Source organism: Dama dama, chromosome 4, assembly GCF_033118175.1.
Source record: "Dama dama isolate Ldn47 chromosome 4, ASM3311817v1, whole genome shotgun sequence".
In the NCBI taxonomy this organism is placed as follows: Eukaryota; Metazoa; Chordata; class Mammalia; order Artiodactyla; family Cervidae; genus Dama; species Dama dama.
In genome coordinates this window covers 20,477,144-20,494,033 of record NC_083684.1, presented here as the reverse complement: position 1 = coordinate 20,494,033, position 16,890 = coordinate 20,477,144, and the positions used below count along the sequence as shown (strand labels likewise).

The 16,890-nt window shown below is 48.1% G+C and overlaps 1 protein-coding gene across 4 annotated transcripts in view; it reads left to right on the top strand.

Annotated features, from left to right (window-relative positions):
- The first annotated feature begins 9,241 nt into the window (after positions 1-9,241).
- ANKRD11 (ankyrin repeat domain containing 11) overlaps positions 9,242-16,890 on the top strand; it is a 119,413-nt gene continuing 111,764 nt past the window's right edge. For 2 of the 4 annotated variants that reach the window (XM_061138373.1, XM_061138375.1), the window contains exon 1: positions 9,242-9,364. The gene's annotated coding sequence lies outside the window, so the exon portion shown is untranslated. The remainder of the gene's footprint in view (positions 9,365-16,890) is intronic. The other 2 variants (XM_061138372.1, XM_061138377.1) reach the window with 1 other exon arrangement.

The window sequence follows — 16,890 nt, the reverse complement described above, 5'->3', positions numbered from 1 at the left end:
ATCTTGGCAAAACTCTATTAGCCTTTGCCCTACTTGATTTTGTACTCCAAGGCCAAACTTTCCTGCTACTCCAGGTATCTCTTGACTTCCTACTTTTGCATTCCAGTCCCCTATGATGAAAAGGACATTTTTTTGGGTGTTAGTTCTAGAAGGTCTTTTAGGTCTTCATAGAATCATTCAAATTCAGCTTCTTTGGCATTAGTGGTTGGGGCATAGACTTGGATTACTATGATATTGAATGGTTTGCCATGGAAACGAACAGAGCTCATTCTGTCATTTTGGAGATTGCACTCAAGGCAGACAGCCCCAGGCATAACGGGGAAAGACAGTGACAGGCAAGTGCTCTCCTCGAGTCCACTAAGGACAACCTGACTTCCTCCAACCTCCTGCCCTATTCCCTTAAACTCAGAGATGGCTGGCCCATTCTCGATGTGCTGTAATGCAGAATAGAAGGAGAAAGGACAAGCAAGGCAGGGCATGGAGGAGGAACACCAGAGCATAGCTGATGGGGAGATGGGGAAGGAGGCTGGAGCTTCTGTGATAAGTTTTGGGAGGATTGGTGAGAGGCCTTTGAAACAGAGAAGGAAGGAAATGGGGGGCAAAGGAGATTTCTGTGGGACAAACTGGAATTGCCTTTGACAGATGTCCACTGCATGGCTGTGTTCTAGATGTGGAGGACACAGCCACGAACAAAGTGATGCCTGGCCTCTGTGGTTCTCACTCTTCTGACCAGGGAGAAACCACAGTAAACTGAGCCCACACCGCGCACGGAAAGTGCTTTCCCATGGAGACGGACAAAACACAGAGAAGGGCGCCTAGAAGGGAGCATTTAAAAACTGTGGTAGAATATGCCTTACTCAGGACCCTGCCTCTATGTTGGAGGGACTGAAGGATTCTGAGCCTAGGACCACTTGGTGTGTTTTAGAAGCATGACTTGGACTGCTTCCTGGAGAACAAACTCCAGAGAGAATGCCGTGGGGAAGGGGAGGACAGGAAGACCCTGTATGGGGGAAGGGGAGGTGGGGGAGAGGGGCTGGTCTCCTGGAGGCAGTGGAAACCTGGGGAGCTTCCAGTTTACCCCAGTGGTGGGCCACTGGGCTTGCCCTGCAGCCCCAGGGGAGTCTCAGGAAGTCCCAGTCAGGCCTCCCTCCAGGACAGGCTGCGGGGGCAGAGGCCCAGGTCTAAGGCGAATGGGACACTGTCTCCTTTTCTTTGTCATTGGTTTGACAGAGGAAGAGGCGGCTGCTTCCACAGAGAATTGAACTATGCTCATTTAAGTCCCCCTCCCCCTGGATTGTTAGAAAAAAAAAAACACAGGGCACAGGAGGTGGGCGCCAGCATCTCTCAGCAGCTTCTGCCACGGGGTCCTGTGTCTTTGGAATTCACAGCCAGCCCTGGTTGGGGGTAGTGGAAAGTTGATCAGGTTAATTTGGAGATTACTTGGAGGCAAGAGGGTGCTTGGGTTTCACAGACTCTCAGATCGCAGTATGCAGTTTGGCCTTTGCCATCGCCACCCCTGCTGCTTTATGTTTTATTTCCTTTGACAGTTTATTTGGAACTTGGGTCTTAAGGTGATCCTATACGAGATTACAGCTTTGTGAACATAATAAACAAAATAAAGCAAACCCAATAGACTGTGTTTACAATCTGTGGCAGAGGGAAAAACTGAAGCACTTGTGGGGGTGGCTGGGGAGCACCTGGCCTGGCTGGACTCTGAGGGCACAAAACAGGTCACAGCTCTGGACACTGAAGTGCAGGCCAGCCAGAGTGCTTCTACATTAACTCCTGTGACATCTGTCCTTTTGGTTTCTGGATACCTTTGAAAGTTGTACAGTAAAGCTGGGTTGCAATGACAAACCATTAATTCCTACAACACTGAGCGCCTACACTGTTGCTGGCATCAGGTGACTGTGTCATGGGAGTAGGTGCAGGCCTGGAGCCCCACCCAGGACTTGGTGGAAGCAGGCACGGGGCCAGTTCTCAGCAGCGACTCAGGGCAAGAGCTGGCCTGGTCAGGGCACGTCCCCCACACCAAATCTGTCAGCAGGTGTGTAAGTGACACAAGGGGCAGCCCCAGGGCCATGTGCAAGCTCAGGAGATGCTGAGGACCAGCCCAGTCCCACCTTTACATGCTGCCCCCACCATCTTCTGCAGTGCCCAGGGCTGGCTCTCTCTCCCTCCTTGCTGTGCATCCACCCTGTCTGGTGACACCCAGCTCCTTCTTCCAGAACACCCATCCCTGCAGCCCAGCCTCAGTCCCCAGGCTATGGAACATCTATTGTCACAGAGGCCCGTGCATGCCCCGGGCTTGCTCCCATGGGCATTCAGAACTGGAGCAAGATGGCAGGGGACCTCTGGAAATCAGATACGGAAGGACACCCACAGGTCTAATGTGGGCATTCCCTTAGGTTTGCAGTCACGGTCAACAGGTCTCTGCTGTGTTGGGCACACTGGGTTGGTGCTCACATCCCCCGCTGTAGGTAGAGAACCAAGACCCTGAGTGAATCCGCTGTTCTGGATCACAGTTAGTAGGGGCGGTGTTGGGGTCTGAGCCCACACAGACTGGTCCCAGAGCCCATGCCCTTCCTGACGACTGCTGCGGGAGAGGATGTGTGGAGACTGGTCTGCAAAACACTGAGCACAAGCCCACTCCAGAGTCCGCAGTCACAATCTTACTCTATGTATTATATGCACATCATGCACTACTTTGGGGCTTCCCTGATGGCTCAGCTGGTAAGGAATCCACCTGCAATGCAGGAGGCACCCGGTTCGATCCCTGGGTTGGGAAGATCTGCTGGAGAAGGGATAGGCTACCCACTCCAGTATTCTTGGGCTTCTCTTGTAGCTCAGCTGGTAAAAAAAATCCACCTGCAATGCGAGAGATTGAGTTGACCCTTGGGTTGGAAAGATCCCCTAGAGAAGGGAAAGGCTGCCCACTCCAGTATCCTGGCCTAGAGAATTCCATGGACTGTCGCAGAGTTGGACACGACTGAGCGACTTTCAAGGCACTATTTTAAAATGTCTTTGTATCCTTTGGGACTTGACCTTAGCATGATTATTGCCTGGTCGGTGAAGGCCTGCTGTGCTCACAGCTACATCACCTTTGGCTCCAGCTAAGCCCTTAAATATGCAGATTCTATGTTGCTGTTGTTTAGTCACTTAGTTGTGTCCAACCTTTTGCAGCCCCTTGAACTGCATCACACCAGGTTCCTCCGCCCATAGGATTTCGCAGGCAAGAATACTGGAGTGGATTGCCATTTCCTTCTCCAGGGATCTTCCCAACCCAGGGATCAAACCCAAGTCTCCTGCATTGGCAGGAGGATTCTTTACCCACTGAACCACCTAGGAGGCCCTTGTAGATTCTATGGAATAGCCCAATACTTTATTTTTATTTTTCACCATGCTGGGTCTTTGTGGCTGCGCAAGGGCTTTCTCTAGTTGTGTCGAGTAGGGTCTAATCTCTAGTTGCACTGCATGGGCTTCTCATTGCAGCGGCTCCTCTTGTTGCAAAGCACATGCTCTAGGCAAGAGGGCTTTAGTAGTTGTGGCACACAGGCTTAGTTGCCCTGAGGCATGTGGAATCTTCCCAGACCAGGGATCGAACCTGTGTCCCTGGCCTTGGCAGGTGGATTCTTAACCACTGGACCACTGGGGAAGCACATCCAAAGAGTTTTTGTTTACGTGGGTTGTGTCTACGGATATTTACCATATTCCTATCAGAACTGAGAAATGTTTAAAATACAAGAAAGTACACTCCTCAGTGTCAGAGGGATGTGGTTGTCCCGCGTCATGGACGTGCACTCAGGAGGAGAGGGAAACAGACAGACACCAACTAGTACCATCAGGAAGAGAGCTGAACTTTGCCAACTTGCACAGAGGGTCCTGTGTACCTCCCCCAGGACCCTCTGGAACTTCACTTGCAAGCTAGTGGTCTAAGTCAAACATGGCAATTCTGATGTAACTAGAATTATTTTCCACCAAAGACATCTATGAGCATCATACATTTAAGAAGGGAACTTAGATTCGAGATTATTCTTTGGATGGACCTAGAGACTATCTCATGAAGTGAAGTCAGAGACAGAAAAATATATGATACTGCTTACATGTGGAATGTAAAATATGACACAAATGAACTTATTTATAAAACAGAAATAGACTCACAGACATAGAGAAACAGACTTATGGTCACCAAAGGGTTTGGGGGCAGGGTGAGATAAATTAGGAGTTTGGGATTAACATACACACACTACTGTATAAAATACCTTGTAATAACCTATAATGGAAAGGAATCTGAAAAAGAACATGCATATATATGTATAATTGAATAACTTTGCTGTACATTTGAAACTAAGAAAACATTATAAATTAACTATACTTCAATTGAAAAAAAAATTAAAAAACATTGTTCCAAAAAAAAAAATAAAATAAAAAACATTGTTCCTCTGGGCACCTCTCCAGCTAAGTACCGAGGGACAATTTGGGGAATTTGTTTTTCATATAAAGTCTTTACTGAATTCAGTATTAGTAAAACGGTCTGAATTTACCATCCTGGAAAATAATCATTGTAGTTAGTTGAAGAATTGGCACTAGCCAGAGGACTGCTGTCCCAACCACTGTCACCAGCAGAGCTCAGTTGTGTCCCCAGGGGTGGCTTTCCATGGATGGCAAGAAGCACAGGGATGTCTGTGGCTTTCTCAGAAACCCAAGGAGGGGGCTGCAGGCGGGTATCATGCCCCTGACTGAGTGTGGCTGCCTGAGAAAGCTTCTGGCACATCCCACTCCAGTTACATTATTACAAGATGGTGTGTCAAGTCCTGACTATCTGACTGTGAAAGTGTCAACACATTTTTGTGTTTTTTTTTTTTTTTGAGGCTGTACTATTGTCCAGCACACGTATCCGGCATCCAATCATTTGCTGAATGAGCATGTGTCCATCTCCCAACTGAGCAAGGCCCTCGCCTTCTGCAGGTGGAAATTCACTGTGCAAGTGTAGGACAGTGTGATTAGGAAATGTCTTAGGAAGACTTATTTTCACTCTCAGTCTTCTAGTTGGATTTGTGATGAATTGATTAAAGAAAAAATTACATCATCATATTTCAACTCTTAACATGACATCAAAACTTGTAGGACTACAGGAAAAGTACTGGGAGGAGAGTTTTAAAAATTGAGGGGGTGTTCTGATGGCCCCAAGTTCAGGGGCCACAGGAATATCTGAATCCTGCTTTCTGCCACAGTTCCTCCTCCTCTTGAGGTTTGGGGGATAATACAACACAAAGCTTGGAGAAGGAAATGGCAACCCACTCCGGTACACTTGCCTGGAAAATCCCATGGTCGGACACAACTGAGCAACACAGAGCTATGGTAACTGGAAAGTGAAACGTGTAATAATTTACTGTGAAATGAACCTGGGTTCCAGATTCTAATGCTGAGAATGCTAGCAAGCTGGGGTCGAGCACAGGGCTGAGGCTGGGCCAGTTAGGCCCAAACCCAGATGCCAGTTCTTAACACAGGGCCCCAGGGAAAAAGAAGAAGGGAGGTGCCAGGCTGTGGGCCTGCTCTGACCACTCTGCAACGGAGGGAGGAGTTCCACTGGGCACAGCAGCCCGCCACTCTCCCAGGCCTTACATGGCACAGGGGTGTAGGTGGCTGGTGAGTGCAGAAAGGTGCTTGTGCCTTCACTCAGGGAAGAGCCAGGTAGGATGCATCATTTCTTCTCCAGGAGGGCACCCAGCATCACTGGGGGAGCCATGGGCTGGCTTGTGTCTGGTCAACTATGAGCTCCATTGGGTTCCAGAGACACAGACATGCTAGAACATGAGTGCCTTTGGCAGGAACCTGGTTTTGTTCGTGGCTCAGTACACAGTTCTCAGGTCAGTTCCTGGCAAACACAGGCCTGAATAGGTGTTTGCAAGGTGAACCTAGGAGCTTTGGGTGGGGGGTGGATAGGGAGGTATGGGCGGTGGTGCATACACTCAGAGAGCAGTATGGGAGATGCTCAAGCACAGATGCTGCTGGGCCAGGCCTTCCTGACTGGGCTTGGGGATGCTCTGGGCTTCTCCCAGAGCTTCTGGGCCAGAACCTGGAGGTGAGCCCAGGTAACTGCTGAAGGAAAGCAGACGTCACAGGCAAGGGCTGGAGAACTGCCCCTTAGGGATAAAGGTCAGGAATTTGTAGATCTGATGTTTTGTTTGGCCGCACAATGTTTGACAGATTGTTGAACTCTTATTGAAATGTGCTCTTCTTGAAACGTCCAATCAGAATTTATTTTCCAATAAAAAACTAGAAGATGTGGCAATGCTGGCTCTGGCAGGCCCCTTCCAACCCCCTAGCCCAGCAGGCGGTTGGCTCCTGACCCCTGTCCCACCACCCTGCCACTGTCCACCTTCTTTAGGTCCCCATCACTCTTCCTGTGTCTCTTTTCTCCAGAGCCACTGTGACAGCTTTCCTGCTAGCCCCCTGTCAAGTTCGCACTGTTTTGGGAGTTGCTGCCTCTGAGCCCTTCACTGCAGGTGCTACTTGCAGGCTGAGATCCAGCCCTGTGCCTGGAGGCCTCCAGAGGTCTGGCCACCTCTCTGCTGCTGTCCCCCTAGTATTCCATGAGGAGGCCCAAGCATCTGAGACTTAACTGTATAAAACTAAATTCCCAGTTTTGTGACCCAGACCTATTCCTCCCTGTCTTTCCAGCCAATGTTGACTGCATCCCAGACCTGTCTCTTTCTCTCACAGCTCACAAAATCATGCCTACTCTATCTTCAAAACACATCCCAGATGCCACTGTCTCACCAGTGTGGACATCACAGCCACCTCCTCCATGCTCCCATCAGCTCCAGAGTGACCCTTTCAACAGTGGGTCCCCTCACCTTCCTGAGACTCTCTGTGGTTTAGTTTTCATTTAGAGTGAAATTTCAACTCTGAATTGGGACTCTTACCAGGCACTTCCCTCATCTCATTTGCTCCAGCTTTGCTCTGTGGTTGCTGAGGCTCCTTCCTGTGAGTGCTGGGGTGCTCTTCCCCAATCCACATGCCTTGCTTCCTTTGTGATTCAGCTCAAAGGTGATCTAATCTGAGGCCCCCACTACCCCATATTTAACACAGACCTTAGAATTGTGCTGGTCTTCCCTTATGGCTCATAAGGTAAAGAACCTATCTACAATGAAGGCAAACACAGGTTTGATCCCTGGGTCGGGAAGATTTCTTGGAGAAGGGCAAGGCAACCCACTCCATTATTCTTACCTGGAGAATCCCATGGACAGAGGAGCCTGGTGGGCTACAGTCCATAGGGTCCCAAAGAGTCAGACACAACTGAGGGACTAACATTCATTTTTTCACTTTTAGAATTGTTCCAGGCACATAGTAGGCACTCAAAAGCCCTCAGTGTGCTTTGAATAAATGAATGCTGTCCCTCCAGCCACCAGGCCTCTCTGCACCTTAAGGACATAGGTTAGGCTGTCCCTTTGCCCAGGGTGGTCCAACAGAAATGGAATGCAGCCAGGATGTCATTTAAAATTCCCAAGTGGCTACAATTAAAAAGAAAAAAGATTTAATTAACGTTAACACTATATTTTAATGCAATTGTCCCAAACACTATCATTTCCACATATAGTAGGGCTGCCCCAGTGGTTCAGCAATAAAGAATCTGCCTGTAATGCAGGAGATGTGGGTTCTATCCCTAGGTTGGGAAGATCCCTTGGAGCAGGGCATGGCATGGCAACTCATTGCAGTATTCTTGCCTGGAGAAGCCCATGGATTGAGGAGCCTGGTGGGCTACAGTCCATAGGGTTGCAAAGGGTGAGTGACTAAGCTCACACACCACATGTAATAAATACAAAGATTTACTTATTTACATTTTACATTACTTTCTTCACACCACACCTTCGAAATCCGATATTTTATATTCACAGCACATGTCAACCTGGACTTGCCACATTTCCAGTGCTTGTCACATGTGGCTAGAAGCCACCTTACTGGATGTTCTCCACCACATCTTACTCTTACTTCTTCAGCCTTCTGGCAGCACCTTAAGTGTCAAGCCACTGCCCAGACTAGACCTGATTTTCACTCAGTATTCCTTCATAACTCCCTATACTTCTCTTTCAAAGCACTTATCACAGCCTGTAATTAGGTACTTGTATGACTATTCAACGAACGTGTGTCTTCCCTCCATGGTGAGAAACCACATGCTGGTAGATAGAGCCGCCGTTCCAGCTCGTTTTCAGTGCCTGATTTAGTGCCTGGCCGGTAACAGACACTCAGTAAACATTTGTGAATTAATGTGTTCAAAGGTTTCATTCTTTCCTTTTCTCTGCACTTCTTTTCGCTACTGTATATTTTTATTCATAAGTTCTGCTTCTGTGGAACTTCACTTTGCTTTTGCTTTAGTATGTTCTCAGATTACTTCTAGGCAAACTGCCTCCTTATTCATATTTCCTAATTTTAATTCCCTATTTGGTTGAAGTCAGTGTTTTTCTCTTTGGCCCCGCCGCGCGGCTTGAAGGATCTTCGTTCCCTTTAAAAAAGCAGATCTGAGAGGCAACTCGGTCGGTGGACGGTGGTCAAGCGTCCCTGCGCCAGCAGCAGGTGCAACCAGAGCAGAATGGTCTGGGTGTGAGCTGACAGAGCACCAACCGCCCCCTCCCCGGCCCTGCACTCGCGGGCGTGCCTCCCTACCAGTGGGCGGCCCGCCACACCGCGCCTTCTAGCGCCTTCCGCCCAGACCCGCTCCCGACAGTTCCCTTCGCCGCTTCCGGCACTTGAAAAGGCCAATCGTCATGCCTGAGGCCCAAAGACCCGCCCCATGTGCGAAATACATAGCCAATCCAGCTTCTCGCTACCTCAGTGACTCTTGCGCCTGGACGCACGACCTTGTCCAATCCGACCCCGGACGTCCTTCTGGTCCCGCCCCAGCCCTTCACAGATACTGTCAATCTCGCCGTCTCCCTTGGCCCCAGGCTCACTTCCTCCCCGACGCCGTGACGTAAGCATCCCTGTGCCCGAACTCGGCGGACCAATGGTGGTGGCGGATACAGCGGGCCAATGGGAGGTAACGTCTCATGCTGCCGGCGCCGCCGCAGCCGCCGCCGGGTCCCGGAGCCAGAGGCCGCCCGAGCCGGAGCGCGATGGAGCGAGGGCCCCAAGCGGGGAGGCGCCACCGAGCGCGCGGCCCGACGCCCCCTCAGTGAGAGCCCGACCGCCGCGGCGCCGCCCGAGGGCGGGCTCGTCTCCGCCCGCCTCGCCGGCGCTCGGAGCCCGCGCCGCCTTCCCGCTCGGGCCGCGGGCCGGTGACGGGCCGGGGCTGCATGGCCTCGCCCGCGCGCCGCCGCTGAGCCGCGGGCCAGAGCCGGAGCCGGAGTCGGAGCCGGAGCCGGTGAGAGCCGCGGCCGCGCGGGGTTCGGGGCGGCCGTGGGGCGGCCTCGCGGCCTGCAGGCCTTGCGCGCCGAGCGGAGCAGCGCGGCGGGCTCCTGCGGGCCTGGGGTCCGGGGTCCGGGGTCCGGGGCAGTGGTGACGGCGCTCTGGGTCTCCGGACGGACTTGTGGGGGGATTCAGGTGGGCCTGTGGGGGGCAGCCGGGCGGGTCGGCGGTGGCCTTCGGGCGGACTTGGGGGCCGGGGGCTGACGAGAGACTCCAGGCTGGCCTGAGGGGCAGACGAGGGCTAGGGTGGGCTCGGGGTGGGCCTGGAGGGCCCAGAGGGCCGACGAGGAGCTCTTGGCGGGCCTGGGGCCTTGGCGGGGGGCGGTTACAGGGGTCTCGGGCAGCCTTGGGGGGCAGAGGATGGACTGTGGGCGGGCAGGGGCCGACGGGGGTCTTCAGGGGTTCTGAGGAGCCGACAGGGGCTCGGGGCAGGCCTGGCGGGGGGAGCTCGTAGGCGGCTGAGGGTGGGCTCTGAGTGAGCCTGGGAAGCCCGAGGGGCCGACGGGACGCTTCGGCTGGGCCTGGGGACCTAGGGGTCTCGGGGCAGCGCCAGGGGCAGATGGGGGGCCGTTGAACGTTCCAGGCGGGCCTGGGGGGCCCAGGCAACCTTGAAAGGCCGTTCTGGCGCTGCGGAGGGCCCCGGGCACCTGGAGAGCTGGGCGCCGACCTCTGACCCGCGGGAGGGGCGCTTTCGCGGTGTGGGCTGTAGTTGTTATTCCCAGCGTCCCTATTATTATCGCTGTTTTGAAATGGGAGCAGGCGGCTTCGGGCTCCAAGCCGGAGGGGGCGGGAGAGCCGGGGCCCTGGAGGGAGAGGGGGCGCTGGGGCCGCGGGAGGCGCGTGGGCCCGCGGAGGGGCAGGAATGCGGGGCAGCGGCGCGGGGGTGTTTCGGGGGGAGGGTAGGCGGGACTGGGGGCGGGTGGGAGGGAAGCGGCGGCGGCGGCTGCACCAGCAGCAGCCCTTGGCCTCAAGGAACAATGTGAGACGTTGCCTGAAATGTTAATTTCCGTTCCTCATTTCATCATCCCCTGGCAGGGCGGTAGCTGTGAGAGTGTGTGTGTATATGTGTGTGTGTGTGTATGTGTGAGTGTGTATGTAGGGTTGGCCCTGCCACATGGTTTCAGTCCCCTCTCAAAGAGGGATTGTGTTGAGTCTTGTATCTCTGGCGTTTTGCGGGGAGTCTTAATTTTTCTGGGGGCTGCTCTTGTTGTCCTGTCAAGGTTTTCTGCTTCTGTTGTGTTTCCTATCCCAACTTCCGAAGAGTTTTGGAAGATTAAGCTGGCCTAAAGGGCTCCGTGCTCTCAGAACCATTTTCTTTCTAGCAGTTCAGATGCAGCAGGCTTAGGTTTCATGGTTTCTATAGGCTATGAGAAGCTTTATGTTCGTTTGCAAGAATTTCTCCATAGTCAAATTTCAGACTTTCTTATATGGTGAGAGGGTCTTCTGAAGTGACTTGCGCAATATCCTTCACATTCCTTCTCCACTGAGGAGTGAGAGTGTATGCAGTTGTTGAATTGCAAAACTTAAGACTATTCTGATCCTTTGGTGGTGGGGGGGCGGTGATGAAATGCTCTTAGCCAAAAGATGTAAGATGATTCTGCTTGTGGAAAAAGTGCCATTGAAACAGTTACTATTTTTGGTTCCTGCAGACCCAGTCAATGGCATAACTTGGATAGTTCTAAATCAGAGACCCTGAGACTGCATTTGCTCTCTGTAGGACCTTGATTGCTCTTCCTCAGTGTTGCCATCCTGGAGGACCTGAGTTCTGTTTGTGTCTTTTGAGGATGATTGCACAAGTACTCTGGTATTACTTTGAAACTGTCCTTAGAGAAGAAAAAGGGAACACATCTTGCTCAACCTAGATTGTGACCCTTGGTCCCCCGCCCTCCATTCAGCTGTTGTCCGCCCTCTGTGGTGTCACGCTCAGGAGCAGGCTCGCCTTTGATAGGCTGGCTCTCTGGACAGAGGAAACAAAGACCAAGTTGCTGTGACATTTTCCTCTGTTCTTTGTGCGTGCCTCCTGAGTTAGTTAAAAAGCTGCCCAAAGATAGTGCCAAATTTGACCCAGATTTGGAACTTGGAAAAGCTCTTTTTCTTCTAAGTTTTTTTTTTTTTTTTATTGTGGGAAAATGCACATAACAGGATTTACCAGAAGTTTGTTTTTAAAGGTGTCACGTAATCATGAATTCCTCCTTTGCAGTTGTACCTCTGGGTTGCCACTGTTGGATGTTTTTCTCTGGGTGTGCTGCGGGCCCTGCCGTGATAATCACACCGCACAGCAGGCCTTTCATCTCTCCAAACCAGATGGGCTGCTTGGGACCAGTGGCTGTCATCTCAGCTCTAATTACAGTGTTGATACAGTGACAAGTAGAACTTTCTACACATAGAATTAAAGAAACTATGCTATTTGTATTGAAGAGTATTTGTCAAGATGCTTTGTGATCCTTGAGTTTTTAAGTACATTTGACATAGTAAGGTTACATTTCACCCAGTATGAGAGAGGAGTTACTTTGCATAGGATGGCACTGAGCCCATCATCAATTAAATAACATAATTAGAGAGTGTCAGTAAATGCTGGTTCAGGGCATAATCGTCATTTGTTGCCAAAATAAGTGTTTTGATCTGTCCATTATCCTGTGTAAGTCCCTTCATGTCTCAAATGAAAGTGTAATGGATGAACTTCCTTTAATAGCAAAATACTCGCTAGTTAATAGGTGAGACTGAAGCTGCTCTGCTTGTCTGGCTGTGCACCGTGTCAGTTCACTATTGTTCAGTCAGTGCTCTTTGGGGATTGAGCTCGGCAGTTTGGTAAACTTACAGAAAAAATAAGTGAACGCAAATAACTGAAAGTTAAACTGTCTTGAAATGTTTTCATGTGTGTTCTCTTAATTTGAATTTCAAATGGAATTTCTTTGCAGTTCAACTTTTCCAGTTTTATCTTAAAGCTATACGGGGGAAAAAAGGGTCAATCCCTGGTACCTGGAATGCAGGCAGTTAGAAAACCTTTTTAAAAAGGCTTAGGAAAGGATCCACTTTAACACCTACTTTGTTAATTCTGGTAGAGATGTTTCTATTCCAAGTGGTTTTGTTGTTGTTGTTTGATGGATGTTAGTCTTGATATCTTTTAAGCCAGTCAGGCTCAGCTGTGTACATAAATGTATGTTTTTGTTAGCATTCTTCTGTGCTTTTCTTAACTCCCATTCCTCCTTCTCCATATTTAGAATTTCCTTCAAATTCACTTTTGGGCCAAATTTTTTTTTTCTTTTTTATATATATGACTGTGCTGCGTCTTCATTGCTACGTGGACCTTTTCTCCAGCTGCAGTTCGAAAACTTCCCATCGAATTGGCTTCTCTTGTTGTGGAGCACCGACTTTAGGGGCCCAGGCTTCAGTAGTTGCGGCCTGTAGGCTCAGAAGTTGTGGTGCAGGGGCTTAGTTGCTCCTTGGCTCTTGGGATCTCTCTGGACCAGGGATGACATGTCTCCTGCATTGGCAGGCCGATTTTTTACCACTGAGCTACCAGGGAAGCCCAAATAGTGTGTTATTTATTTAGTGTTTTATGTATATGCTAGAACTACAAGCATTTTTATGAAAAGTGTCCCAGATGATTATTAATCAGTCTAACCCTGATTGTGTGAACCCCCCTCCCTGCCCCCCCCCCCCCCCCCCCCACACACACACTTCACTCAGGTCTTTTCAACTCCTGATGCTTTGGCTCCATTGGCCTTTCATTTCCTAGGTGACCCTCTGCCTGGACCAGGGTCTTGCTGAGTATCCATTATCGTCTCCCTTGCAAGTCTTCCCTACTTGCCCCCACTCCAAAACCTCTAAGATAACCCCTGCTCAGCCTTTGGGTGTTAGTTAAATATGCTTCCTCATAGAGTCTTCTTATAACCCCACCTTGTAATAGCCACGTAGAACTTGATACAGTTGATCAGATGTGATTGGTTTGTATGTGCCCCGTGATAGCAGGGCTGTAAGCTTAATAAAGGTAGTCATGGTCTCTTTGTCATCCGAGTTGCAGGCTAGGAATGACCATGGTCATAGAATTGGCTCAAGAAGTATTTGTTGAATTGTTTAAGGACTGTGTATGGAAGTATTAGAGTAATTTTGAAAGGACAAACTTAGGATTATGAACATTTATTTGACTGACTAGAAATTATGCTAGGTACATCTTAGCTGTTTTCTCATTTGTTATCATTACAAGTTTACCTTTACAATCTAGAGGAAGGTGGGGGGCATGGCTTTTACAGTTGGCACAAAACAAGAGACAAAGGAAAATGTCCGTAATTGAAGGAAGGTTGTCTTTGTGGAAGAAGAAGAATGTTCTCTGTGAAAGCAGTTTTGGTAGGACTGCTGTGTTGGGGCCACAGTCAGGCTGGCCAGGTGTACTTTGCTGCTGGTGCTGCTCATGTGTCATGTCAACAGTGTTTAATGTCATAGTGGAGTCTTTTGAAAGGTTTAGCATCTTTTGATTTAGTTTTAAACTTCCTGAGCAGTTGTAATAAAAAAGGCCAAAGCAATATAAATTCTCCAGAATGGAGTCAGCCCCCTTTACTTTTATCCCTTATCTCCCTGCTCAATTTTGGTATTTTAATGAAGGAAAAAAAATCTCTTTGGGGAGAAATGCACAAAAATAGGGTTGTGTGTGGTTTATGTTTCTATAAAGTTTAAAAAATGAACCTGTTATGGACTTGGGAAAAGGTTGTTATTGAAAATCCTAATTGTGGACATAATTTGGGTGATAAAGACTTGAGTTCTTGGTTTAGATAACAGTAGGTTTAGGTTTGTGTGGTTTTAACATTTTAGGTGAGGGGGATTGGTTGTTTTTGAAACTAAAGACATCATTCTAGAACTTGAGAAAACCGTCAGTTCCAACTATGATCCTGTGAGTAAACAGTTAAGGGGGTTTTCAGTGTGAAAATAAAATAAGTCTGGCTTATTAATATAGCTCTGATATTTGAAGGGCTGAAATGACTGAAAATCCTGTTGCAGAGTACGGCTTCTGGGAAGCCCACCCCGGCTAGTATTGAGGTGAGCAGTGCTGTCTGAGTTACAGAGTGCTTGCTGGCTGGGCAAGACCCGCATGTCCAGTCCTGCCCTTGGCATCTGTGCAGTGAATTATTTATTATCCTGAAAATCTGTAGGTGTTCTTTTTCCACTTGTAAAGAAACCAGTGTGTGCCTCATCATGACATAATGTTGGCCTTTTCTCAATTAAAAACATTTTTGATCATTTAGATGGAAAAAGAAGTGTTTTATTGGTCAAGGTTAAGTAAAATTCATAAAATCCTTTCTTCTCCAGCTACTTGTTCAACTAAAAAAGGTGACGTTTAAGAAGAGCTGGGGGGAAAAAAAAAGAGAACTGGGATTGAAATTTAATTTGTAAATGCCTAATAACTTTCTGATATCAGAGATTATTTTTCATCTAAAATAAAGCAAGTAGATTGTTCTCAGCTCGTCAGTAGTGAGTGTCCTGTCTTCTTCCCCTTTCAATGGTCGTCTTCAGACCTAGAATGTGAATGTGCTGGAATAATGAATGTTACTAAATAATGAAGACATTGCCGGAAGGTGCTTGGTTCATAAGGTTTGGGCTAAAGTTATAGTGATTTTGTTTTTTCTTTTTTACTTCATTCATATCCAGCAAAGTAAAACTTTCGTTTAATTTAGGGTGAAAATGTAGACTTGAAGATATTATGGCTATATTGTGTAAACTTAACCTAAAACAGAGAGCATGAGAAATGCAGTGGAGAACCTTATTACTCTTAAGAAATTAAGCCTTGCTAGTGTGTTTCTAAGTGCGGTTTTACATCCTGTAAAACAGGAAGTAAAAATAAAAACTCAACAAAACCCCAAGACACCACTCTTGAAGGAATTAACTAAAAAAAAAAAAAAAATTACTAAAACGCCTGACTAATTAAAGGATGTACAGAACATTTTATAACAAATCTTACCCTTTTGGATGCTTACAGAGGAGAATGGCCAGCCTTAGGGGTCAGAAATTCTAGCCCTCAAGGTGATTCTGTTTTCAAGGAATTTCTAGACTTTGAGAATTCTTTCTTTGCCGGAGTTGTATGATTGGCTCCTAATATATTTAACTTTAGCTTACCTACATACATATTTCCATTACCTTGAGAAGAGTCCATCTAGAATTTGAAGTTTTTGAGTTTAGAGATTAATATATGAAATATGCTTAAACTTAGAATGTTTTCTTATGGGGAAAAATTTTCCCTAATACTTGGGAAAGGTGATCTTTGAAGTGTCTTATCATTTAATATGAAGCTTAGAAAGGTAACATGTGCTTTCACTCATATCCTGAGTGATTTCAGCAGATATGACCTTAATGAGGTACATGTGAACTTTGTTTTTCTTTGGTAAAGTGATTAGATCTGATTCTGCTGAATCTGGGTTCTCATCAGATGACTGATTTTTAAAGAGTATGTTTAAGCAATAACTAATCTTTTTAAAAAAGTTTTTTAATGGCACAGTGCAATTTAAAAAAGTTGGGGAGAAAATCTCTTAGAATTTAACCCATAGCATCTCCTTTTCCTTGATGTTTTTCTTCTAAGCCTCCAAGTCTGTTGGCTGGAGGGAGGTGGGACCCGGAAGAGGGGTGGAGGGGTGACTCAGGAGGCTGTGAAGGGTGGGGGAAACACGGTCTAAGGGTTTGGAGAAGCACTTGTGAGTTTTCCATTTCAGTGCTGTCACTGCTTATTTTCTGTCATTGTGTAACAAATGACCAGAGGCTTACAAGGGTTGGTTGCTTTTGCCAGTTCCAGGGAGACTTCATTTCCTTGCCTCTTCATCTTTTGGAGGCTCTTCACATGGCCCCTTCCTCTATCTTTAAAGCTGGCAACCTTGCATCTCTCTGACCTTATTCCAAAGTCACATCCTCTTCTGACTGTCTTCTGCCTCCGTCTTCCACTTTTAAAGACCCCTGTGATTATGTTGGGCTGACCAGAATCATCCATGGTAGTCAGTCCCCTGTCTGCTGATTACTAGCCTGAGATGCCTAGAGGTGCCAGGGTGTGGACCTCTTTGGGGGAGTTACTCTGCTGACCACACTAGGCTTAGAGTCCTTAGATGCTGTCCTTACAGGTGAGGTTGGGTCAGGTCAGTGTGCAGTAGGCTCTGGCACTTGGCCTCGATTCATCAGAGCTCTCTTGGTTGATCTCTCTCAGAGCTCTCTCTCATTGGTCAGCTAGTGTAGTTTGGCATTGACAGGGTATGGTGGAAATGCACATTCTGTATAAAGTACAGTTTTATTTTAAAATTTTATTTAAAAAATTTAATTTCATTTTAAAAATTAAATGTCTTATTTTTTTGGCTGCGTCACTTGGCATGCAGTATTTTAGTTTCCTGACCAGGGATCCATCATGTGCCCCTTGCAGTGAAAGCATGGTCTTAACCACTGGACTGCTGGGAAGTCCCAAGTTTTTGTTTTAAATAAACTGTCTTTTTTGGAATAATTTTAGATATACAG